Genomic DNA, 26,376 nt, shown 5'->3' with positions numbered 1-26,376 from the left:
CCACTCCCAGGCTGAATGGTGAACCTCGGAGATAACTTCACCACTGAGCTGAAAGGGTGTCTGGGGGCCATACTCTTGGGGTTTCTCCAGTCTCCGTTAGGCCAGTAAATCTGGTCTTTTTTCTGTGGGAACTCACACTTTTTATCTGTCCTATCAATTTTTAAACTTGCTAACCTTTTATGTTTCCAACATCTTAATTCCATATTACTTTTTCTTGCAGTGTTTTGGCATACTGTTTCACTTTGATTCTTTATTACAGTTTTTATTACTCTTTTATCACTGAAATGTTCTTTATTCTCTTTATTATTTTATTATTATATTTAGCATTTGTTACCGTCCTTGTTGGTGAGAAATTGTGGTTCCTAGGCAGAGTCACCATATGTTAGCTTTTTCAAATTTACTGATATTTTATTTCCTTTGGTATCAATTTATTCAATTTAGTATCAATTCATCCTTACTGCTGACTTTCAAAAATTTGACCATTTGTCATGTTTATTATTATCTTTAATATGTAGCTAGCTGTTGTAGAGTTGTCCTGAACTCATGGAGACTCCATGCACAATGGGATGGGACTGTTGTGACCCATAGTGTTTTCACTGGCTGATTTTCAGATGTAGACCGCCAGGCCTTTTTTCCTAGTCTGTCTTAGTCTGGAAGATCCACTGAAACCTGTTCAGCATCTGAAACCTGTTCAACACATAAGCTCCCACTGACAGACAGTGGTGGCTGTGCATGAGGTGAATTGGCCGGAAGTCGAACAGAGTCTCCCACCTGGAAGACAAAAATTCTCCCGCTGCACTAACACTGACCTAGCTACCTTTAAGATAGCGAAATATATTTTACTTTTTCCTCTTACTCTTCTCTGTGTATCTGTTTCTACAGTTAGGAAACCTCATCCCTTTTTTTTCTCCATAACTAATGACATCACTCTGGTTCAGACCTTCAGGAGCTCCAACAGCCTCCACAGCCTCTGCAGTGCTCCTACGGCCACTAGACTCTTCCTGCCCTAGTCCAGCCTCCCACTGCCCATCAGAGAAACCCAACCCTTGTAACACGGTGCCCACGGCCCTTCACTGCCCAGCCTCTCCTAACCCATTCATCTTTGACCACACTCTCCACTCTCCTTACGCCACAGCAACACCCAGCTTCCTGCCATTTCCACAGACACCATACTTTCTTTTTCACACTTGGCCTCAGAACATTTTCTGTCTAGGAGGCCTTTTTTCCCTTTCTTCCACCTGAATCCTCTTCATCCTTCAAGATTCTGTTCATGAGTCACTGGTCTCTGAAACCATCACCAGCAACTAAAGTTCCTGGTGCCCTCACCAGATTTTGTAATATTTGTGTAACAGACTATGAGAACCTCAGAACTCCCAGGGCCCCTTGCTTTGAAAGATTTTATCTTCTAAAGATATGGCAGTTCCTAGGGAATCATTTACTCCCCTATTTTTACTGAAGATATGAGTCAAAACAGCATGAAGTAACTGATGTGAACTCATCAAATAGATATCCCAGTGAAAAGGGACACATCGCTTCTCATGGGTAGAGTTACCTTGAGTAAACGCATGAATGTTAAAATGTTAAAAATAGCTTGTGAAGCCAGCTGATAATTAGCATACTAGACCTTAAACTCTCGAGCTACTCATTCCCCCTTTGTGAAACTTCCTGATGCACAGTCTAGTATAGTATAGTGGTCGCATGCTCGATTTTGAAGCCAGACTTCTTGGGTTGAAAGGTTCATCTGTTCAGTAGTCATGTGTTGTTGGGGAAAAACTCAATCTGTCTCATCTCTAAGATGGGGATGTTGATGGTAGTGTGTTGGGAGCATTAAAGAAATGCATAGAAAGCACTTAGAGCAGTAACCCATTACCACTGAGTTGATTCCGACTCATAGCAACCCTATATGACAGAGTAGAACTGCCTCATATGGTTTCCAAGGCTGTCATCTTTACGGAAGCAGACTGTCCCGTCTTTCCCCTGCACTTAGAGCAGTGCTTAACACTATTTAAGCACGTGCAATTTGTTAATTATTATTACCAGTTTGAAATTCATCTAGTCAAATGAATCAGGTCCCAGTCTCAGGAAAGGATATGTATATAAGCGTCAAGATGGAGTTGAGACAGCTCTCTTGTCTGTGCCTCACTAAGAAGGGCAAGTACAAACTCCTGAGAAGCATTCTCTCCCAGGGGAAGGTTCAAGGAGGGGCGGAGTAGGAGTTTAAGGCTTCCTCGTAATTTCCTCCACCCTTATATTTTGATATGGACAACTGACACTGTTACATTTTTATGAAAATGTTCAGCATGCACAGCTTTAAGACAAGACCCTTCCAAGGGCACTGCCGTCTTTGAGCTGATATAAAAATCAGGAAACTTCACTTTCCAAATGATCCTTTCTACTTGGGTAGTGTTTTACCTTTTGCAAAAGCCTTCACATCCATTGTTCCGTCAGAATTCACAACCCTTTGACATAGCCAGAGAAATCACAATTATTCCCATTTTACAGAAGAAGAAACTGTGACACAAAACAAGTTTTGACTTGCCAAACCCCTGGGTGGTGATAACGGCTAACATGCTCAGCTGCTAACAAAAAAGTTGAAGGGTCGAATCCACCCAGAGGTGCCTCGGAAGAAAGGCCTGGTGATCTACCTCTGAAAAATCATCAACTAAAAACCCTGTGGAGCACAGTTCTACTCTGACACACATGGGGTTGGCATTAATCAGAATTGGCTCCATGGCACCTGTTTTATTTTTTTGTTTGCTTTGTTTTTGATTAGGTGGTGGAGCCAGGACTCAAATCCCAGAGTTCAAGGTCTTCATCCAGTGGTCTTCCCATAGTATCAGGCAATCATGCTCTCTTTCCAAACAAAAGTTATTACTCTAGAGGGCTCCAATATGGAAGCTTCCCTTTGCAAATGGAAACTGTTGAATCAGCAGCAACGTTAAAAAGAGAAAAGATTGCTGGAATATGCAGCATCTCTAGAGGTTTCTCCATCTGGAGTCTACCTGGGAGCAAGGTAGAGAGCTCTTGGCTTGGATACCAAGCATCCCCATGAGGTCTTCCCACATGCTCAAGGCCATGAGACCATAACCCCGGTCAGTGATGTTTTTCTGCTTCTCACTGAATAACATCCTGCTGCCCAGGCCACTCCGCTCACAGTTAGAAGCCCCAGCTCTGGAGCACCAACAACGATTGTCAACCAACTTTTAATAAGCATCTCTGTGGTACCTGATGCTGCTCTAGGTGCAGAGGGGCTGGGCAGGGAGGAGCTCTAGGCCTTGGTTTTAAGTACGAGGTAACAAGACCCTCGGGTTAATGTGTAGCCAATATTTACAAAGAATAATATCTACGCGGCAACCATGACTAAGGCATCAAAAAGCAAAGGCAGCAGGGATGGGATAACTTCTTAATTAATTTGGTCTTGGAAAGCTGCAACGTGACATTCTCCAGATGGGCCCATAAAATGCAAGATGGAAGTGGGAACTGAGAGGAAGTCCTTGTCCCAATAGCTCAAACCTTCTTTTCCTTTATGAAGCTTTTGCTGAACCCTCCAGACCGACTTTGTTCATAGTCCCAATAGGCACCCATTTTAACTCCAAGTAATTTTCTAAAATGGGTTAAGTGGTGGTTCAGTGGTAGAATTCTTGCCTTTCATATAGGAGACCTAAGTTCAATTCCCAGCCAATGCACTTCACACGCAGCCACCACCTGTCTGTCAGTGGAGGCTTGCATGTTGCTATGATGCTATACAGGTTTCAGCGGAGCTTTCAGACTAAGACAAACTAAGAAGAAAGGCCTGATGATCTACTTCTGAAAATTAGCCAATGAAAACCCTAGGGAAAAAGGCCTGGTGATCTATTTCTGAAAATCAGCCAATGGAAACCCTATGGATCACAATGGTCCAATCAGCAATGAATCATGGGGATGGCTCAGGACAGGGCAGTGTGCTACACTGTTGTGCGTAGGGTTGCCGTGAGTCTGGGGATGACTGGATGGCAACTAACAACAACAATTTTCTATAACATGTCTGTCTTCTGCTACAATCTCAAGAGGTCATGTTTCTTCATTGAGTCTCTGCAATTCCTATGCCTGGCATAGGGCCTGGTTTATTGAAATAATGAATGAGTCAACAGACCAATTAACAGTAAGTCAACTATGGAACACTGCGGAACTTCTAGCTGCAATGGCCTAGTTGGCAATGGGGAATCTTTACTCCAGGAAAACATCAGAATATTTGTTCAGTCACCTCTGTCTGACATGTGTGTTCCCAAATCCAAGAAACAGGCCATAAGAAGACTTCTTAATCTTCTCCTCTCCAGGTACGATTTGACAGAGCTGATGTTTTTCTCCTACTCACCAGCTGCAGCCAACTGCCCACCCCTATTGTCAGGAAATCCGCCCTTAAGTAAATTAGATTCAGGGTGGGCAAAGCAGAGACTGAAAACAAGGGGAGGAAGGCTGTGCCTTCTTGTATTCAGTGAAGGTGGATGTGTGTTTGTCATAAATTAGACCTACTGTGAGAGTGATGCTGAGCCGCCCATATGGCAAATATCGGATCAAGACGCACAAGGAGAAATGGCTTTTTTTTTTTTTTTTAATTCTTGAATTAATTCTGTTCAGTTTATTTGGAGCTCATACTATCCAGCAAGCATTCAAGAAACAATACGGTTAGAAATCCAATGAGGCTTCCAAATACAATGGAAGATTGTTAATGGCCAAACTTTTTGAAGTCAAGAACAGTGCATATTTCTTATTATCTGGAATTCAAGTTTTAAAAATGACTCTTTTATTCTTCCATTTTTCATTATTATTGGGAGGTATAATATGGGGCAGGGGTCTGAAGGAGATTATCAAAATCTATCAGAACAAATATTTAGAGAACCATGCATTCCTCTGTTCTCTCTTATTTCTGACACAAAAAAAAGAAATTTTTTTTTTTTTTTTCCAGAATCGACTTGATGGCAGTGGGTTTGGGTTTTTGGATTGTCTTCTAAATGAACAACTCAGGAAGGAAATGAAAAACGTGCTGCTATTTGATCTTCACAAAGAGACTGCTCCTTGCTTATGTGGAGAGTTTGGATTCTGGCTTTCAAACAAAACCACAGCATTACGCTGTTTGACAGTTTTCTTTTAGTTTTCTGCTTTCCACAAGCTTTGTTTGGCTCCTGGCTCACACACCTGCCATCAGTGTGAGAAATCACTCAACCATTGCAAGCCTCTGTTTCCTTATCTGTAAAATGGGAATGAATAAACACTCCAGGATTCAGCAGGATCACACATAAAAGCAGCTAACGCTGCCTTGACCAGGAGCAGGCACTCAATGGATTTTTTTCGTCTTTTCACTTGCACCCTTTCCTCACTCTCCTCAGTTTATAGTTGGCTATAACTGATCTTTGGAGTCAAACTGTCCCGGGCAGCCATTGTTTCTTCGTTTTGGTGGGTTCTGAAATTCATTACCCCTAGTTGGCCAGCTTGCTCAGATTGACCAGAGAAAACTCAGCTCTCCTCAGTGGCTTCTGAATATATATATTAACCAACCAGCTGCCATCAAGTCTACTCCTACTCATGGCGACCGTATGTGTGTCAGAGTAGAACTGTGCTTCAAAAGGTTTTCAATGACTGATTTTTCAGAAGTAGATCACCAGACCTTTCTTCCAAGGTACCTCTGGGTGGACTGAAACCTCCAATCTTTCAGTCAGCAGCCTAGCACATTAACTGTCTGCTCTTCTCACAGACTCTGAATATAGGTATAGTCTATTGTATTATAGTCAAGTAAAGGGAAGGCCTGCCCTTATGGTCCTTATATTCTAGTACACGCACAGGAAGTAAGAGATACAGTAGGTGATAGAATGTTAATATAGGAGACAGTATGCTTTTCAATCCCGGATTTCCTTTTTAACCTTTGGCCTTGGTCTCATTGAAGCTAGACCATTAGTCATGGCTTCACGAAGCAGAGAAAGAACTCAAGGAATAAACAATAGATGCGGAAGAACCAAACCATCCTGCCTCCAGACTGGATTCAAAAGTATCTGACTAAGAAAGGGGAAGAGAGAGGGAAGAAAGCTTTGATGAGGGTGAGACCTTGAGAAAGACGCTGGAGGGACTCTGAGAAAGGGCTGGAGCAGGGGAGAAGGAGGGTGGGAGGGAGAAGGAGGGTGGGAGTGAGCACGATAGAATAGCTCAGAGAGGTCTGAGTGTATCCAAGCAGCAGTGATGTGTGCCCACTTTCCCAAAAGGGCCTAAGAAAGTAGCCAGACATTCAGCATTTCCTGCACACTTCACGGAGCAAGGGCAAAAGGGGTCTCCCTGCAGGATGTCTCACAGGGAGCATGCAGTGGGAATGAGGGGCTGCAGAATTCTCCTTGCACCCCAAAATCGCATGGATTTGGCAGAGATAAAGAAGTCTGACACTAGGGATGCAATACCATGGAGAGCGTTTTTTTTTTGTTTTTTTTTAATATTTTATTGTACTTCAGGTGAAGGCTTACAGAACAGATAGTTTCTCATGTAACAGTAACACACATGCTGTTTTATGACATTGGTTAACAACCCCACAACATTTTCACCCTCTAAATTCTCAACTTTTTTTTTTTCTTTTGTGAAAATACACATAGCCAAAGATACGCCATTTCAAAAATTTTGGAGAGCGTTTTAAAAAAAAAAAATTAAAAATTCTTTTAGCAAAATCTAATCATCATGGAGGGCAAGAAGGAGTCACTGCTTACAGGGTATTAAATTTCTGCTAAGGGTGATGGAAAAATTTGGAAACGGATACTGGAAATGGTTGCACAACATGGTGAACATAGTTAATGTCACTGAATTGAACACATGAAGAATGATGCTAAAGCGGCAAACATTTTTAAATATTTGTATTTTTAACCACAATAAAAAACTAATACCTTATGATTTTCAATGCACATTTTATCCATTACTCATAAAGCTAAATGTATTTTCATGAATTTATTTGCTATTTGTTTAGGCTCTTTGTCCATTTTAAGATAAGGATTTTGTTGTTTTCTTATTAATTTGTAAATATTCTTTATGTATTAAAGATATTATTCGCCAATAAATGGCAACTATTTTATAAACTTTTTCTTTTCTTTTTGGTCTTTTAATGTAAAGGTTTCTTTTCCTCTTTCTAGGCTTAGACATTATTATGTTAGCCACTCTGAATGCCAGCTTATTATGTGTTAACTTGAGGCTTCATTTTGATTACATTCTTTTCTAATCCCCACAATGACTCTGAAAGGTGGGTATTACTATCCCATTTCACAGAGAACAAAACTGAACCTCAGGAGGTTTAAAGAAATTGTCCAAAGTTAAAGTGCAAGTATAAAGAACGGCTGAAACCCAAATCTAAGTCTCTTACACCGTGTGGGGTTTAGTTACCTCTCTGCATTTTGTAATAGGTAGATAGGGCAGAGGACAGAGGGAGGTTTCTGAGCATTGTTTCTTAGGCTAATTCAAATTTCTAGAACTCTAGGAGATAAGTACACAAACGTATACAAAAGGACACGCTTTGAAACTCTAGGAGATGTGTATACAAAGAATAAAGTAAATAGTGTAAACAATACTGCACACAGCAAGTAATAGACATGAGAGTTATTAACCAAACAGAAGGCATATCAGCAAAAGTTATACATGTATTCTGTAAGAGGGGTGGAGAGTTGACAAATGTATGCCTGACAGGGTGATCAATGACTAAGAAGAAGAATAAAATCAACGCAAGCTAAACTAAAGCTCATCATTCCCATCTAGGGATTATCTCATTAGAGCCACTGACGGCAACTCACATTGTCGTAGAAGATGCCAGAACTGGTTCAAAATGGTGAATCCCACACCTCCAACCAGGTGCCATTCAGACAAGAGAAACACTGTGAAGTGTGAGGAATTTCACAGTGGGGAGGTGGAATCCTGAAGGGTGGCACTGATAGGAGCAGGGACACTGGGCATTGTTCAGTCACCTGCCGTGTCATCCCTTGGAATTGGATTACAATTAGAATCATAGAACTTGTATTCCAAAGGCCTGTAGAGTGTATCTAATTTAATAGCCTCCATTCTCACACCCAACCCCTTATTTTTCTTGAAACAAAAAAGAAAAAACAAAACTCAGAGCTAGCTTAAATTCATCCAGCTAGTTCATGGCAAATCTAGGCTGAGAATTCCAGTTTCTTAATTCCTACTTCATGACTCTTTGTTCCAAACAACATGGTGTCCTACAGAATTTCAGCATATCTGCTATTCCTTCCAGTCTGATTTTCAAAAGGGACAGGCTTGTAAAGATGCTATGAACTTACCTAGCAAGGGTGTCAAAATCAAAACCAAACCTGTTGCCGTCGAGTCAATTCCAACTCACAGCAACCCTATAGGACAGAGTAGAACTGCCCCATAGAGTTTCCAAGGAGTGGCTGTTGGATTTGAACTGCTGACTTTTTGGTTAGCAGCCAAGCTCTTAACCACTACGTCACCAGGGCTCCAGGAAAAGGATCAGTAGTTGGAAAATATGGCCTTGGTGATAGAAACAACACTGAAAGTCACGTGATAGACTTTTGCAAGATCAATGACTTCTTCGTTGCAAATACCTTTTTTTCAACAACATAAATGACGGCTATACACATGGACCTCACTGAATGAAAAACACAGGAATCAAATTGGCTACATCTGTGGAAAGAGACGATGGGAAAGCTCAATATCATCTGTCGGAACAAGGCCAGGGGCTGACTGAGGAACAGACCATCAATTGCTCATATGCAAGTTCAAGATGAAGCTAAAGAAAATTAAAACAAGTCCACAAGACCCAAAATATGACCTTGAGTATATCCCACCTGAATTTGGAGACCATCTAAAGAATAGATTTGATGCATGGAACACTAATTACCAGATGAGTTGTGGGAAGACATCAAGGACATCACATATAAAGAAAGCAAAAGGTCATTAAAAAGACAGGAAAGAAACAAAAGACCAAAATAGATGTCAGAAGAGACTCTGAAACTTGCTATTGAATGTCGAGTAGCTAAAGCGAATGGAAGAAATGATGAAGTAAAAATGCTGAACAGGAGATTTCAAAGGGCAGCTCGAGAAGCCAAAGTAAAATATTATAATGAAATGTGCAAAGACCTGGAGTTAGAAAACCAAAAGGGAAGAACACACTTAGCATTTCTCAAGCTGAAAGAACTGAAGACAAAATTCAAGCCTCAAGTTGCAATTCTGAAGGATTCTATGGGCAAAATATTGAATGACGCAGGAAGCATCAAGAAAAGATGAAAGGATTACACAGAGTCGCCGTACTAAAAAGAATTGGTTGACATTCAACCATTTCAGGAGGTGGTATATGATCAAGAACCGGTCGTACTGAAGGAAGAAGTCCAAGCTGCATTGAAGGCACTGGTGAAAAACAAGGCTCCAGGAATTGACAGAATACCAATTGAGATGGTTCAACAAAGGGATGTAGCACTGGAGATGCTCAGTCATCTATGCCAAGAAATTTGGAAAACAGTTTCCTGGCCAACCAGGTAACTGGAAGAGATCCATATTTGTGCCCGATCCAAAGAAAGGTGATCCAAGAGAATGCAGAAATTATCGAACAATATCATTAATATCACATGCAAATAAAATTTTTCTGAAGATCATTCAAAAGTGGTTGCAGCAGTACATCGACAGGGAACTACCAGAAATTCAAGCCAGATTCAGAAGAGGACGTGGAATGAGGAATATCATTGCTGATGTCAGATGAACCTTGGCTGAAAGCAGATAATACCAGAAAGATATTTACCTGAGTTTAATTGACCTTGCAAAGGCCTTCGACTGTGTGGATCTTAACAAATTATGGATAACATTGTGAAGAATAAGAATTCCAAAACACTTAATTGTGCTAATGAGGAAACTGAACATAGACCAAGAGACAGTTCTTTGAACAGAACAAGGGGATACTTCGTAGGTTAAAATCAAGAAAGGCGTGCATCAGGGTTGTATCCTTTCACCATATTTATTCAATCTGTATGCTGAGCAAATAATCCAAGAAGCTGGACTGTATGAAGAAGAATGTGGCATCGAGACTGGTGGAAGACTCATTAACAACCTGTGATACGCAGATGACACAACCTTGCTTGCTGAAAGTGAAGAGAACTTGAAGCACTTACTGACAAAGATCAAAGACTACAGCCTTTAGTATGAATTACACCTCAACATAAAGAAAACAAAAACCTTCACAACTGGACCAATAAGCAACATCATGATACATGGAGAAAATGTTGAAGTTGTCAAGGATTTCATTTTACTTGGATCCACAATCAGTGCCCATGGAAGCAGCAGTCAAGAAATCCATGTGTATTGTGTAGGGCAAATCTACTGCAAAACATCTCTTTAAAGTGTTAAAAAGCAAAGATGTCAATTTGAGGACTAAGGTGCGCTTGACCCAAGCCATGATATTTTCCATCTCCTCATATGCATGTGAAAGGTGGACAATGAATAAAGAAGACTGAAGAAGAATTGATGCCTTTGAATTATGGCGTTGGAAAGCATATTGAATATGCCATGGACTGCGAGAAGAATGAACAAGTCTGTCTTGGAAGAAATACAACCAGAGTGCTTGAAGCAAGGATAGTGAGACTTAGTCTCTGGATGTGTTATCAGGAGGGACAAGTCCCAGGAGAAGGACATCATGCTTGGTAAAGTAGAGGGTCAGAGAAAGATGGATTGACACAGTGGCTGCAACAACCGGGTCGAACTTAACAACGATGGTGAGGATGGTGCAGGTCCAAGCAGTGTTTCATTCTGTTGTACATAAGGTTGCTATGAGTCAGAACCTACTCAATGGCACCTAACAACAACAACAACAATTAATCACGTATCCCATTTTCTATACAAGATGGTTAGTACATCCCATTATTTAAAAGCCCAAATATACATAAAAATTACACATAGTTTTTTAACCAAATGGCCAGAAATCATTTGGTATGAATTATTCACTTCTGCCCTGGACTCTGGCTTTTCATATTGGGAAAATTTCTGAGACAAGATTCAGACAGACAGATAGTGGATCGATGAGACTCTGTAAGAAACAATTATGGCTTCTTATAAATCAAAGGGAAATCATTCACTATTCCAACTCCTCATTGCACAGATGCCTCATTTTGAAGTTTAGCCCAAACTCTCATATGTAAGTTAAGTTTGTGTATAACTTGGGTAAATGAAATCCTTTTCTTTACAAAAGATAGGTGATCATTAATAAAATTTTGCCAAGTAAATTGATTAAGAAAGCGTAATACTCCTGTAATGGAAACCCAAACTACAAATTCTGCCAACTCCAAAGGAGATTTTTAAATAGCCAAGAAGAGGGACTGTGAAAAGTGTCTGTAACTGATTGGTGCAGTGACTGAAAATAGGAAACGGAATTTTTTTACGTGTCCCTTTCACAGTTCTTGAACTTCCCCAAGCACGTAGGGTTATAAGGGCTGAGCTCTGGTGGCACAGTGGTTAAGAGCTTGGCTGCTAACCAAAAGTTTGGCAGTTTGAATCCACCAGTCTCTCCCTGGAAACCCTACGGAGCAGTTCTACTCTGTCCTACAGGGTCACTGTGCGTCAGAATGGACTCTACAGCAATGGGCTTGGTGTTTTTATTTTTTGGTTTAGTCATTGCCAGCCAGAAAGCAGCAGTAATTCTTGAGTATGTGAAACTCCCTGAGCTTTCCCTGGGGTAGGATGATCTCCAAGACTTCAACATAGGTCCAGAATTTCATTTCTGAGTGGCAGGGAGAAGAAGCAGCTGGAATATCCATTTGGTGTGTTAAAGTCCTGAGATAGTCATGCAAAGACAAGCAGGGTAGGAAGGGGGATGGGGTGGGGGAGGCCTAGCAATCACCTTCTCCTTCCTAATAGCAGACACCCTTTAGTGACCCCCTTTTTTTAATTACTTCTCACCTTTTTGCTCTGGACTCTTGCCTCCTTGTTTGTTTTTACAAATTCCACTCATATGATAAACATGTAGGGTGAAAGGCCTCAGAATGAGATTCCTCTCTTCTATGCCATGAAAAAAGCATCATGGAACGGAATTTCATGAGCTTCTATACAACAGTTGGGAATTTCTAAAGCCATTTTTGAAGTGCTTATGAAGAAGAAAAAAGGCTAAAAGATTAAACATCCAGAGGCTCTCAGGGACCTACAAGGTGGCGCCTCAAAGAGCCACTTTAAGCTCACACTCCCACATTCTCCCTGCTGGCATCAGAGACTCCTCAAACCCACAACAGGGCCAGAGATCTACAAGGAGGAGAATTTATTTTTGTAACAAATGGTCTAGGTTGGTGTGAAATCTCTCTTTCCTCTGGTTCAACTTTTGCATACTATATGCATACTGGAAATGGTAAGACCCCTAAGGGACCTAAGAGACCACCCAGCCTGCTGCTAGCACTGGCAAAGGAACTTCTTGGAAAATCACCCATGATCTTGTCCAGGTCACCAGGGTAAGGCACTTCATATATGTTGTTCTTGTTGTTAGGTGCCATCGAGTCGGTTCCCACTAACAGCAACCCTGTGTCCAACAGAACATAACACTGCCCAGTCCTGCACCACCCTCACAATCATTGTTATGTTTGAGCCCACTGTTGCAGCCACTGTGTCAATCCATCCCATCGAGGGTCTTCCTCTTTTTCACTGACCCTCTACTTTACCAAGCATGATGTCTTTCTCCAGGGACTGGTCCCTCCTGATAACATGTCCAAAGTACATAAGACGAAGACTCGCCATCCTCACTTCTAAGGACAATATAGGACAATGAAATCAAAATTTAAGATTAGAGATTTTCGGGGAATCTGCCATGAGCTATTCGTAGGATGTTGCCAAATTTTCAATCAACTGAGCTTACGAACTGTTACTAGAGTGACTTAATGGAATACTGAACAGGGAAGGATATGAGATTCATGTGTGGGGGGTGTTATGGATTGAATTATGTCCTCAAAAAATATGTGCTGTAAATCCTAACCTCTATAACTGTGGTTATAATCCCAATTGGGAATGGGTTTTCTTTGTTATGTTAATGAGATAGGATTAGTGTAGGGTGTGTTTTAAATCAATCTCTTTCGAGATATAAAAGAGATTAAACAAGCAAGTGAACAAGTAGAGACAGGGGAAGAGAGATGTCAAGCCACATGAAGATTGTCCAGGAGTAGAAGCTCAAAAGAGACAGGGACCTTCCTCCAGAGCCGACAGAGAGAGAAAGCCTTCCTGGAGAGCCGGCACCCTGAATTCAGACTTCTAGCCTCCTAAACTGTGAGAAAATAAGTATTTCTGTTTGTTAAAGCCACTCATTTGTGGTTCCAACTAGAAGGGCAAACAAATGAGTTATGTGATAACTGTGAATACTTTTACAGATACTATAAAACTCTGTTTTGCTCAGTAGCAATTATTTACAATCAATATTGCCTTGTTTAGTATAGTTTATAATTTATTGATACTCAAATGTGACATGCAGAAAATATTTTTAGCATTAGAAAGGGCTCACTGACCACAGAAGAAGTGAGAACCACTGCCCAGGTGTCCATTTGCCTGGGATGTCCCCCACAGGACAAAAACTCATCTGGAATATGCAGCAGCCGTGGCCGACAGATCAAAGATTCAGGGATTAGAACCCCTGCCCTCTCTCTCTTTCCATCAGAGACATGATTGATTATTTATTTGGAAACAGCAAAGCAAAATACAAATGAGGATATTATCATTATCATTTAAAATAAAAGAATATGCAAATTAATTTTCCAACTCTTCTTTTTCACATTTAATTGTCACCCACAAGTGCTATTCTGTGTTTTGGAAATGGATGGCTAACCCTTGTGAGGTTAAGTAGCTTTTGTATTAGTTATTGCCGGCAATGAATGGTTTTCACTTTTTGCCAGAATTCTGTGACAGACTAAGCTTTTTTATGCAGTTGATACTTCTAATTTTGATAGGTCACCTGAATTTGAGATTTGACTGAATTGGCATTTCTTTTTTCTTTCAGAAAAGTGTATTTAAAAGAACTAGAATTCCCAAATCAGTTTGAAAGCTATCCCCCCCAAAATTTAAATGGGCTTCATTTATCACTTCAATTTAAATGTTTTATATATCTAAATCTCTAGCCTTGAGTGCTTTCATTTGACTTCCAGTTTCCTGTTTTTCTTAGGGTGACAGTCTCAGGGGTTCCTCCAATCTCTATCAGACCAGTAAGTCTGGTCTTTTTTGTGAATTTGATTTTTCATTCTACAATTTTTCGTTCTACAATTTTCTTCTGTCTGGGACCCTCTGTTGTGATCCCAGTCGGAGCAGTAGGTAGCAGTAGGGGGGCACCATCTAGTTCTTCTGGTCTCAGGGCTGTGGTTCAAGTGGTCCATTAGTCCTTTGGACTATTTGTTCCCTTGAGTCTTTGGTTTTCTTCACTCTCTTTTGCTCCATACCATAAGAGATCAATAGATGTATCTTAGATGGCTGCTCTCAAGCTTTTAAAAATCAGCCGCTACTCATCAAAGAAGGATGCAAAACTTTATCTTTACGAACTATGATATGCCAATTGACGTAAATGAACCCTGAGTCTATGGTCCCTCACCTTTAAGCCTAGGAACTGCAACCCATGAGATGTTTGGTTATGTCTAATAGGCTTCCCTGACTGTGGCCCTTGTGTGCTCTATTGCCTATATTACTATATAAGCAGCACCTACAGTTACGTATGTAGAAATACCCACCACCAAACCTATTATCTGCAGGTGGGTGTGTTCTTTTACTCCCTCCCACACCTCTTGGTATATCTATCTGCCTATGCATCCATTCATAAATTACTGTTTGTTACTACTTTTGTTGCAGGATTATCGAAGCTATCGTAATTGCCATTGCTGCCCTTTGTTCTTGCGTTCCTCTCAGTGTACTGCCGTGCCTTAGTCCTGTTTTGCTGACTTCCCTCATGTAGTGGATTATCTTTCCCTTCACCAATATTAACACGTGTCTTCTATCTATTTAGTAATTTTCTTTCTCTCCCCCTCCCGTCCCTGGTAACCATCAAAGAATTTTTTTTTTGAATTGGCATATCGACCATGTGGGAAAATATTACTAAAAATCAAACAGGAAAAAAACAATTTCCTTTTAAAATACACATTGTTGCTGGCTGCTGTCGAGTTGGCCCTCAACTCATGGTGACCCGATGTACCAAAAAAAAAACTAAACCCATTACTGTCGAGTCGTTTCTGACTCATAACAACCCTGTAAGACAGAGTAGAACTGCCCCATAGGGTTTCCAAGGACTGGCTGGTGAAGTCAAACTGCTGACCTTTTGGTTAGCAGCCAAATGCCTAACCACAGCGCCACCAGGGCTCTGACCCAATATACAACAGAACAAAATGCTGCCCAGTCCTGCGCCATCCTCATGATCTGTTGCAGATCAGACCACTGTGTTCCATAGGGTTTTCACTGACTGATTTTTTGGAAATAGATCACCAGGCCTTTCTTCGTAGTCTGTCTTAGGACAGGAGCTCCCACTGAAACCTCTTCAGCATCATAGCAACAGGCAAGCCTTCACTGATAGATGGATGGTAGCTGTGCTTGAAGCACATTGGTCAGGAATTGAACCTGGGTCTCCTGCATGGTAGGCAAGAATTCTATCACTGAACCACCAATGTCCTTCCTCTTTTTTAGTGCCTCCAAAAAGGTGGACACTGCTCTCTGATACCCTGGATATAGAATTCACCTCTGCCACAAGCCTTGGCTCCCTAAATGTTGGTTCACCTGGACTGATAAAAAATCAAGGGCAATATTTACCTATTTAAAATTACTTACCAGTGTTAGGTTGTGTGCGTATGCTGTTAGAGTGGAAACAAACACCGAATAGCATGTGAATAAATTACAACACACGCTTTACATTTAACATGTTTCTAAAAACACCACCTGCTGTTAAAGCCCACACCCCATAAACATCACCAGCAAAGCAGTGATAAAAGCAAGAATAACAACCTCCAGATGATAAATTGGTCAGATTTAGAGAAGTCAAAATAAGCAGTATTTCCTTACCAGTCAAATGCAAAGGTTACACACGCATGCTCACTAACTGCCTTTCTCCTTGTATTAGATTATAAAACAGTGGTTTCATTTGTGTTCAGAAACAAACATAAGTGAAAGCTATTAACAAGGTCTAATAATTATCTAATAAATATTTTAATTGAGTGACATTTCTACATCTGACAGTAGTGCATCAAGACGGCTTAAAAAGAAAATATCAGCTGCGTGTGATTTAGAAAGTTTTTTGCTCCCTTTGAAAATCAAATAATATTGGTTAGGAGAAAAGAATATCAAGGGAGCATATTTATGCCATAGTTTATGTATAATATATATTATAGAAAACTTAGCATGGATTTAGCAATTCAGCATCATTTAGCAGATTATTAATGAAAAGTAATAAATTAATTGGCATCTCTAGGTAACTGATTTCATAAAAATGATGATTTCTTTAACAAAAGCTGTTTCAACTGGGCAGACATCAAAGCTTTTCTTCTGAGATGAGTAACTATATTTTAAAATGTTATCAAAACCACGTGGGATCATTTTGAAATCTAATCTAAAGAAGAATATACCTATCTTTTAAACCTTACCAGGTTATAACTTATTAATTTCCACTTACCATTGTGAAAAAATAAATATGTTAAGGGAAACTGTATGACAACTACCTTGTGGATGCAATAATAGATACTGCCAAATAGTTTTAAATGATGCAGAACATTTCCTGCCACTTTCTTTCCGTAACTGTAAAAATGGTGAGAGTAACTCAAGAAGAAAGCAAAGCAGCAAAGCTCCTTGGTTAGCCCAGGCCATCAGTGCTTCAGGCAGATAATGTTCCAATCTGACCTAGAGCATCAATAAAACAACCAAGACATGGACTTTTTCAATGGCGCTTACACATTATGTCATTAATCGAGCTTGGATTGTAACATTCTATTCTTATAAGGTGACAAATTAACCATACGGCTACCTCCAAGATCACAAAACTAAAATACATTAAACTCTGTGAAGTAAATACATCCATGGGCAAATCTAATATACTGACATTTTTAATACTAATTGAAGCAGATTGATTTACGTATTCTATGTTTTCAACTCTCCAAAATGAGGTATTTAATGTTTTATTTTTAAACACAATTAAAAAATAATATATAAATATATACATACTGCAAATGTAGTACAGATAACAAATTCATTTAAGCCCATTTATGCACATTAGTAACACACCATGTGGCAGAAAGACAAGGACTACAAGAAGACCCCTTGGCGATTTATTTTATATTAAATCCCTAATGGCCTCTCCTTATCTTTGCAAAAATATGCACGAAAGTCCAGACTATGCAGCCATTGAAATGAATGGTTATTTATTTGCTAAACGAGAACCCTATGTTTAATGTTCCTTAGACATAAGGTAGTCTGGAAAAGCCGCATTCCTACAGCTCCATACATCATTTATTTTACATACCCTAACTTCTCACAACAGGCAGCGGAAAAATCTCTCTGAACAGCTTGTAAGTTGCTGAGAATTTTGTTTCCCATTCCATTACTGCAAGATTAAATGTTCACATGTTTACTTGCTTCTTTCAGCAACAAAAACAAATCCATGTACCATCTTGGTGCTCGGCACATATATGAATATAAAATGGGAGAAAAGTTTTCAAATACCAGAAACTAAAATCAAACAATAATTGCTGAATATCAAAAGTTCAAACTTTCAAATAAGACTTAATTAAATACCAAAGAGAAAGCTTCACATAGTTTAAAAAAAAAAAAAGGTACTGATAACTGGAAAGTTCTAACACTGTGCTCTTGCTCTGTCAAAGAAGATAGCTTTTTTTTTTTCTTTGTAGTTAAAATATGCTACAAAACTTGGTCCTGGGCACAGCAGTGTTTAATATTCACGCCGACACCAACACCCTTTCCTATCAAGTATGGTACAGCTTCAAGTCACTTCATTTTGGGTTCACACAACCAGAAGGCTGTAGGCCCAGGGATAAACTTAGGAGATTAGGCATATAAGCAAAATCACATTTTTTGCTCCCCCCCTCGCTCCTTTCTCTGTTCATAATATTTATATACATAAAATCAAGAATGTTCTGAAGAGAAAATAATTGTCTATATGGAATATGTACGGAATGTGAGAAGGGATAGGCCCATCTTTCTTACCTTAAAGGTAGCGTACAGTACCCGTTGAGTCAATTCCATCTCATAGCGACCCTATAGAACAGAGTAGAACTGCTCCATAGGGTTTCCAAGGAGCGCCTGGTGGATTCGAACTGCCAACCTTTTGGTTAGCAGCTGTAGCTCTTAACCACACACCACCAGGGTTTCCCTAGAGGAAGCAGGGGCTTGTTTTTCTCCATAGAGTATATACAAATATCTAGAACAAGCACAGAGTCCCTGGGTAGTGCAAATGGTTAACATGCGCAGCTGATAACTGAAAGGTGGTGGTTCAGGTCCACCCAGAGGTGCCTTGGAAGAAAAGCCTGGCATTCTACTTCTGAAAAATCAGCCTATGGAGTGCAATACTACTCTGACACGCATGGAGTCACCATTAGTAGGAGTCGAATGCAAGGCAACTGGTTAGAACAAGCAAGACTCATAAACTGCAATTGTAGGATCATTCTGTGGACCTGATTTTTGCTGATTCTTTGCAAAAACTCAGGCACACTGCATGAATTTTCTGGATACTCTTAGTAACATAGCTTCCCATGCATTTCAATTCACAAAATCTAGTCTCAATTTAGTAGTCAGAATGTCCAAGCCCATGTCATAGTCAATATTGCAATTTGTATAGAGTTAAACTTCTACCTTTTCCCTCAGCAAGGCCTGTTACAAGTGGGAAGGAGTCTGACCTCCTATTCACAATTTCCCACCTATCCCTTCTACTCCTCACTCATCTTGCTAACTGCAGTTTCTGACCCTTTCAGGGTTAGAGCACAACAAAGAAGATGAGAAAAGATGAGTAGGAAAATTATTACTCGACTGTTAGGCTTTGGACTATTTAACATGAAAGCTCTCTGCTCTTCACAGGTGTTTTGTTGCTGTCACCTGCCACTGAGTCGGCCCCTGACTCACAGAGACCCCATGTACAACGAAACGAAATGTCACCTGGTCCTGCGCCATCCCCATGATCAGCTGCGGATCAAACCATTGTGATCCATAGGCTTCTCACTGGCTGATTCTCGGAAGTAGATTGCTAGGCCTTTCTCTTCCTAGCCCATCTTAGTCTGGAAGTTCCAGTGAAACCTGTCTAGCACCAGAGCAACACACAAGCCTCCAATGGCAGACAGATGGTAGCTCTTCATGAAGTGCACTGGCCGGGAATCGAACCCAGGTCTCCCACATGGAAGGCAAGAATTCTACCACTGAACAAGCCCTCTAATAGGTGTTTATACTGACACTTTCTGTTATGGGCTGTTTGTAGGCCTGTTGGAGCTCTCCATCCCCTACCTACTCTGCATTGCTAGACATCTGAAATGCATTTCTGTTAATAACTTCCCCAACCCTAAGAAGCTGACCCTGCCTCTAGCTTCTCGCTGAGATCTATTTTTTTTCACCTCAAGTCACTCCTTTTGGACAGGAGCTAAGAAAAATTCACAGTGACTCTCTCGCACATGGCCCACATCTGACCCTATTGTAAATATTCCTGCATCCATTACTCTGACAATTTTCTCAGGGTGCAGACTGCTCAGTGCAGCCACCTGGTCTAGGCTCCATATCAACACAGCCAGTCAGCACCTCTCTCGCCCCTTAGGTTTCCCAAGGAGCAGTGGAATGCATGCCCAATGTGTCCCCCAAACTGAAAGGGACTCACATGAATCTCATTGAGTGGTACTTTGAAAACTCTTTGTCCATGCTTGAAGCACAGGATGATATACTTTCCCTACATAACACAGCACCCACATGTTTAAAAATTTGTCCTCTTTTCTACTTTAAAATTCCAATCCATTTATTCCCTCGAAGACTGTGAGAGGTTTAAAAGCACTGTAACCAGATTTCATCTACTTCTTTTGAAAAATTTGTGTCGTGGTCTCATAGATCACTTTAGGAAGGTTTAAGCAGTGTTTTGGTGCATCAGCAGGGCCTTCTAATTGAACATCTCTCCAAGTTGTCCTCCTCTGGTCCCTCCACAGCCAGTCTCTTCTACCTGGCTCTGTTCCACAGCACAGTGACTTTATGGACTACATCGAGGGTTTTCCTTGGCCTCTGGCCTCTTGTTGATTTCAGTCAACGGGAACAGGTGTTGGGGAGGAGGAAAGAAAGTGAGGGCAGAGTGTTTATTCCTCCATTTCCTTCGTGTTGTGTCACCTTGAGGGAGCCATTCCTTGACCACAGTTTCCTCTCAGTGTGGCCCTCTCTTTTCAACCTTCTCCTTCCACATTCTGGTAACTGCTTCTTTCCCTTTTCCCTTTCCTTTCAGGCTTAGGTTAACACGGGGTCATACCAGAGTAGTGTGGGTCCTAATCCCACCTGAGTGGTGTCTTATAAAAGGAGAACAGACACAGGGGGAAAACAACATGTGAAGATGTATCTATAAACCAAGGAACGCCAAGGATTGCCAGGATCCAGCAGAAGCTAGGAGACAAGCATAGCTCAGTTCCTCTTTCAGAGTTCTCAGAAGCAATCAACACAGCCAATACCCTAACTGGATTTAGAGCCTCCAAAACTATGAAACAATAAATTTCTGTTCTTTAAAGCCACACTCTTAGTGGTATTTTGTTACAGCAGCTCTAAGAAACTAAGACATTTGCTTACTCTGGATCAATCGGCAAAAACTTCAGCCCTATCCTTGATGGACCAAATGAGAATCAGCCAAATGCTTTGCCAATAAACTTGATCCACGTTCTCCCCACCATCAATCAGCCAAAGCCATGCAGCCTTGTCTCTGTTGTCACCTCCAAACTGTTCTGAATATCCACCTGCCACAGATGGACCTATAATGCCCATTTTCCTCCCACTTGCACCCGTCCCAGTCTTTGTGCAGCACAAGTCTCCACACCAGGTGGCCCAGGAATAAATCTGGAATAGACCCAGAAACTGGAGATAAAGCCATTTCACTGGAGCTTTTAACTCAGAGTCAGTAACTATGCTGTCTCTCACCTTCCACCTTAGTGTATGTTCTTCTCTGTGCCTGGAATATTCTTCCTTCACCTTACCCCTTTTATATCCAACCTCCCCCTTCTCCCATAACATCCCACATCTCATTTACCTAGGCAAGTTTTTCTACATGCCCTTCACATTTTAGCTTCAGTATCATCTCCTAGGAACATTTTCTGATCTGCCTCCCCGTTCCAAATCAGGCTCTGTGCTCCTATGTTATCCTGTACTGGCCCATTAGAGCCAATTAGAATTACCACTCACTCATAAGCTTAGGGAGGATAGGAACCGTTGCAGAGCAGCATCTAGTTCATATTTCAGACCCACAGTAGCTATTCAGTAAATGTTTGATGACAAAAGCCTATCTTAAGGGATGGATGAAATGAGTGCATGCGTTCATGCCCTTCTCTTCAACCTTGGTGTCCCTAGGACTCTGGGTCTCAGCCAATCTGATAGGCTGTAGGCTAAGCTGGCGATGTTAATGACTGTAGTGGAGATTGTGAGCTTATTGCCTGGGCTCCATGGGCAGGTAGGTACAAAGTGACTTCTCATTTTTTGTTTGGGATAGAAGGAAACCACTCTTAAAGGTCAGGACAATGGAAAAAGGATCATGCATAGGTGTGCCTGGATAAGCATTCATGAGGAAACTGAAACTTAGATTTCATAATGGTGTCATGAAAAGAATGCTAGTCTAAAATTTAGAGAGGCAAAACATAGCTACATATACTTAATGTCATGAACTGCCCTTTCTAGAAGATTCTTTAAAAGTTCATTTGTAAATAATAACAGACTCATTTCAAAGGCTAGTTGCAGAGATTCATGAGAAAATCAAAGTAAAATGTATGGTAAAACCAAAAAAATCCCATTGGTACGTAGTAAAAATTCAATGAATGTTGGATATCATTATAATTATCTTTTAAAATTTAAATTATTCAAGGTACTGACTAGCACCATGCTATGAGTGCAATAAGCATTAAATTATTCTTTTGAAAGAATAAAAGAAGACAATAATAAATTACCAAATCCTAGTTCTAGCACCTTATCTGTTTTCCTTTTTCCACCACTAGGCGACACCACTGACCTATGCTAATCCACACTTCAACACTGCACAGCCATCCTTGGCAATCGCTGTTGACTAAGGAATAACAAAATAGAGTCTATTTTAGAAAGTAACTATCCTAAATTATTCCTTTGTTTGAATCTTCTTATTTCTCTGAATTGCCACTGGCTATTTGGTATAAATTTATTATTTCATTTCAGTGTGTACTAAAAAAGTCCTGTTACTTAGGGAACCAATTCAGTATTTACCTACCTGGATTGGAAAGGGGCATTTTAGTACTAACACATTTGGCTGTTTCTCTTTTATAAAGATTTCTTCTTTCACAGGAAAAGGGAACAATATTCCTCTAATTCTGAAGCCTGCTTTTTTATGACAAGTTGATACAATGTAGTAATTAACCATTAAAATATTGCATCATATTCACAGGCGTGTTACAGACAAACTAATTTAAACCAAGGTCAAGTCCCCAAATCAGCAAAATAACTATGAAGGCAGGAGAGAGAAAAAATAAAGAAGAGAAAAGGTAAGCAATAGCTGCTATTAAAAGTAACACCAGGCAGCTAAAACTGGTCTGAGTACATTCCTAGAAATGTAATTAGCCAAATCCTTCCAGAAATTAAACCATCAAAATGATATTACAGCACACTTAAAAAATGTATTTACAGAGTGAAGGAGCAGTCATCCCAGCATATCAGTATGTCCTGAGGGTTTCCCTTCGCATAAAGAGAGATGCAGAAGAGAATTAGATACTGTGCTATGAAGAAAATTCAAAATGTCACAGACATATTTTGTGAAATGCTATTTCCTAATTCCCTCAGCAGTGCTAAAGTTGAGAATAAATTTACTTACTAAGCTGTTTTCTGGTTTCTTTGTCATCTTATGGGATGATTAAAATGGCTAGCACCAAAGTCTAGCTATTAGTTTTCCAAATAAGCAAAAACCAGTTGCCATCAAGTCGATTCCAACTCGTGGTGACCCCATGTGGGTCACAGTAGAACTGTCCTCTATAGGGTTTTCAATGGCTGCTTTTTCAGAAGTAGATTACCAGACCTTTGGTGGCATAATGGTTATGAGCTATGTTGGCTAACCAAAAGGTCAGCAGTTTGAATCCACCAGGCGCTCCCTGGAAACTCTATGGGGCAGTTATACTCTATGAGTAGGAATCGACTTGATGGCAATGGGTTTTGGTTTTTTCTTCTAAAGTGCCTTTGGGTAGACCTGAACCACCAACCTTTTGGTTAGCAGCTGCACAAGTTAACTGTCTGCACCTCCCAAGAACTCTAGCTTTTCAAATAACTTTATTCAAGGGCAATGACAAGAGATGTACTGAATTCTACCAATGCTGTAGAGCTTATTTCTCAGAAAGTTATACATTGACACTCAGTTTCCTACATGAGGAATCACTTACCTCCTCCTATTAAAGAATTTCAGAACAATAGATTTGCCTGCTTATTATTCTGTCGGTCAATAAATGCACAATTTTAAATTTTTATTTATATAAGATGCAGTATTACATAAATTATTTAAAATGCCTTTGATAATATGCCCATTTCCCCAAAGGCGATTGTGAACTTACAGGAGAAGTCCCCAAATAAGGTGAAAATGTACCAGAAATACCCCCACTTAATGGGGATTTCAGCATTTTGATGACATACAGAAAGACTTTCTGTTGGCGTTTTCATTGCAAATGTGCGCTGTGAAGTTACAGGAAGGAGGAATGGTAAAAACCAGGCAGGAGAAGTGACAGTAAAGAATGGGGTAATGTTTCTGAAAGGGAGCATGTGAACATGCAGAAAAGGGGCATAGAGACCTCTGGAAAAGGAAAAAACTGCAAAACCCACTAAGGAAAGGAAAGATGAAAAGTGAGAAAAGAGAGAAAACCCATGATGTGGTCCAAAGAGTATTGTCAGAAGATGCTAGTACAACTTATGATTGTGAAAGCTCAGTAAAGTGGTAACAATCCAGGATGTATTATTGGCACGAGCAATCCTGGTATCTCTAGCTGAAGAGCAGAGAGTGGGGAAGACAAGTCTTCCAAGGAAGAGCTGAGTCCCCAGCAGTAACTGGTGAGGGGAGCAGGAGTAGCTGTGATGTTTTGTGCTCAACTAAGAAAGAGCTCAAAGACTAATTACTCAGTGTTGTTCAACACTTTAAACATGACCTGTTATCTCTAGCTGCAGGATGGCCCCATCTACTCTTAATCTGAGCAAAAATTAATAACTGTCAAAAATATGATACCATCAGCCAAAACACGTGTTGTTGTTGTTAGGTGCCATTGAGTCCGTTCTGATTCATAGTGACCCTATGTACAACAGAATGAAACACTGCCCGATCCTGCACCATCCTCAAGATCGTCGTTATGTTTGAGCCCATTGCTGCAGCCACTGTGTCAGTCTATCTCACTGAGGGTCTTCCTCTTTTCTGCTGACCCTCTACTTTATCAGGTATGATGTCCTTCTCTAGGGACTGGTCCCTCCTAATAACATGTCCAAAGTATGTGAGACGTAGTCTCGCCATCCTTGCTTCTAAGGGGCATTCTGGCTGTACTTCTTCTAAGACAGATTGTTTGTTCTTCTGGCAGTTCATGGTATATTCAATATTCTTGGCCAACACCATAATTCAAAGGCATCCATTCTTCTTTGGTCTTCCTTATTCATTGTCCAGCTTTTGCACGCATATGAGGCGACTGAAAATACCATGGTTTGGGTCAGGCACAACTTAGTCCTCAAAGCAACATCTTTGCCTTTTAACACTTTAAAGAGATCTTTTGCAGCAAATTTGCCCAATTCAATGTGTTCTTTTGATTTCTTGACTGCTGCTTCCACGGGTGTTGATTGTGGATCCAAGTAAAATGAAATCCTTGACAACGTCAATCTTTCCTCCATTTATCATGATGTTCCTCCTTGGTCCAGTTGTGAGGATTTTTGCTTTCTTTATGTTGAGGTGTAAACCATACAGAAGGCTGCAGTCTTTGATTTTCATCCATAAGTGCTTAAAAGTCCTCTTCACTTTGCATGAAATCAGCTTTGTATGAAAGTGCATGAAACCAGCTAAGTAAATTTTGAATCATACATCAAGGTTCTACTTTTTCTTGGATGGTAAAAAAAAAAAAACACAATTTCTTTTGTTTACATAAAAAAATCTATGAGCACTTCTGCTATGCTACGTCATGAAGAGATCTACTTCTGCTACACATAAGTGCTTAGCATCCCCTCAAATTCTAGTCACCCTGTGCTTATATCTAAAAAAACAAACCAAAACCCATTGCTGTCAAGTCAATTCCAACTCACAGCAACCCTAAAGGACAGAGTACAACTGCCCCATAGGGTTTCCAAGGAGTGGCTGGTGGATTTGAACTGCTGGCCTTTTGGTTAGCAGCCTGAGCTCTTAAGCATTGTGCCACCAGTGCTCATACCTAACAACACATAAATTGCACACACACACACCCTGTATATGACAGACTGTAGTAGTCAAAGAACGAAAGGATTTATTGAAGAAAGTTTAGGACTTAATGACATAGTTCTGGATACCAGAAGTGATTCCCTTTTTTTGACAAATAGTCTCCAAAGATAGTCACCTTCAATTCCTTGCCTTCTTATATGCCCACACTCTTCCTCATATCAAGAATTGGGGTCTACAAAAGAAATAGATGGTGCCTGGCTACCACCACTGACCAATCTGACCAGGAACACAATAGATGATCCTGGTTAGAATGGGAGAAAAATGCAGAACAAAACTCAAATTCTTAAAAATGGCCAGACTAACTGGACCACCTGAGACCAGAAGACTCCCTGAGACTACAGCCCTAAGACACTCTTTAAACTCTGAATCAAAACTATCCCCTGAAATCACTTTTTAACAGAGTGACACACAAAATAAAGGATATTACCCATTAGGTTGGTGCTCTACTGAAAAACACACCTGTACGTGTCCAAAAGGTCAACATTTAATCCAAAGCAAAAACAAGAAGAAAAAGGTGCAGGGAAATTAGAGTACTGAAAAAGGAACAACCAGATCACAATTAATGAGAATATTGACACAATGTGAAAAATCTAACTAATGTTGTCTTAGCTGGGTTCTCTAGAGAAGCAAAACCAGTGAATCGTACATATATAAAAAAATCCCATTGCTGTTGAGTCGATTCCGACTCATAGAGACCCTGTAGGATAGAGTAGAACTGCCCCATAGGGTTTCCAAGGAGTGGCTGGTGGATT

The 26,376-nt window shown here is 40.4% G+C and overlaps 1 protein-coding gene and 1 non-coding gene across 2 annotated transcripts in view; both read right to left on the bottom strand.

The window, feature by feature from the left end:
* PRUNE2 (prune homolog 2 with BCH domain) overlaps positions 1-26,376 on the bottom strand; it is a 305,962-nt gene that overhangs the window by 176,738 nt on the left and 102,848 nt on the right. The gene's annotated exons all lie outside the window — the stretch shown is intronic.
* Positions 15,559-15,629, bottom strand: TRNAG-ACC (transfer RNA glycine (anticodon ACC)). Its single transcript has one exon. It is a non-coding gene; the product is annotated as a tRNA-Gly (tRNA).

Source organism: Trichechus manatus, unplaced genomic scaffold (genome assembly GCF_000243295.1).
Source record: "Trichechus manatus latirostris isolate Lorelei unplaced genomic scaffold, TriManLat1.0 scaffold00107, whole genome shotgun sequence".
Classification (NCBI taxonomy): Eukaryota; Metazoa; Chordata; class Mammalia; order Sirenia; family Trichechidae; genus Trichechus; species Trichechus manatus.
The sequence above is the reverse complement of the archived record's forward strand: the minus strand, read 5'-3'. Positions and strand labels throughout refer to the sequence as shown.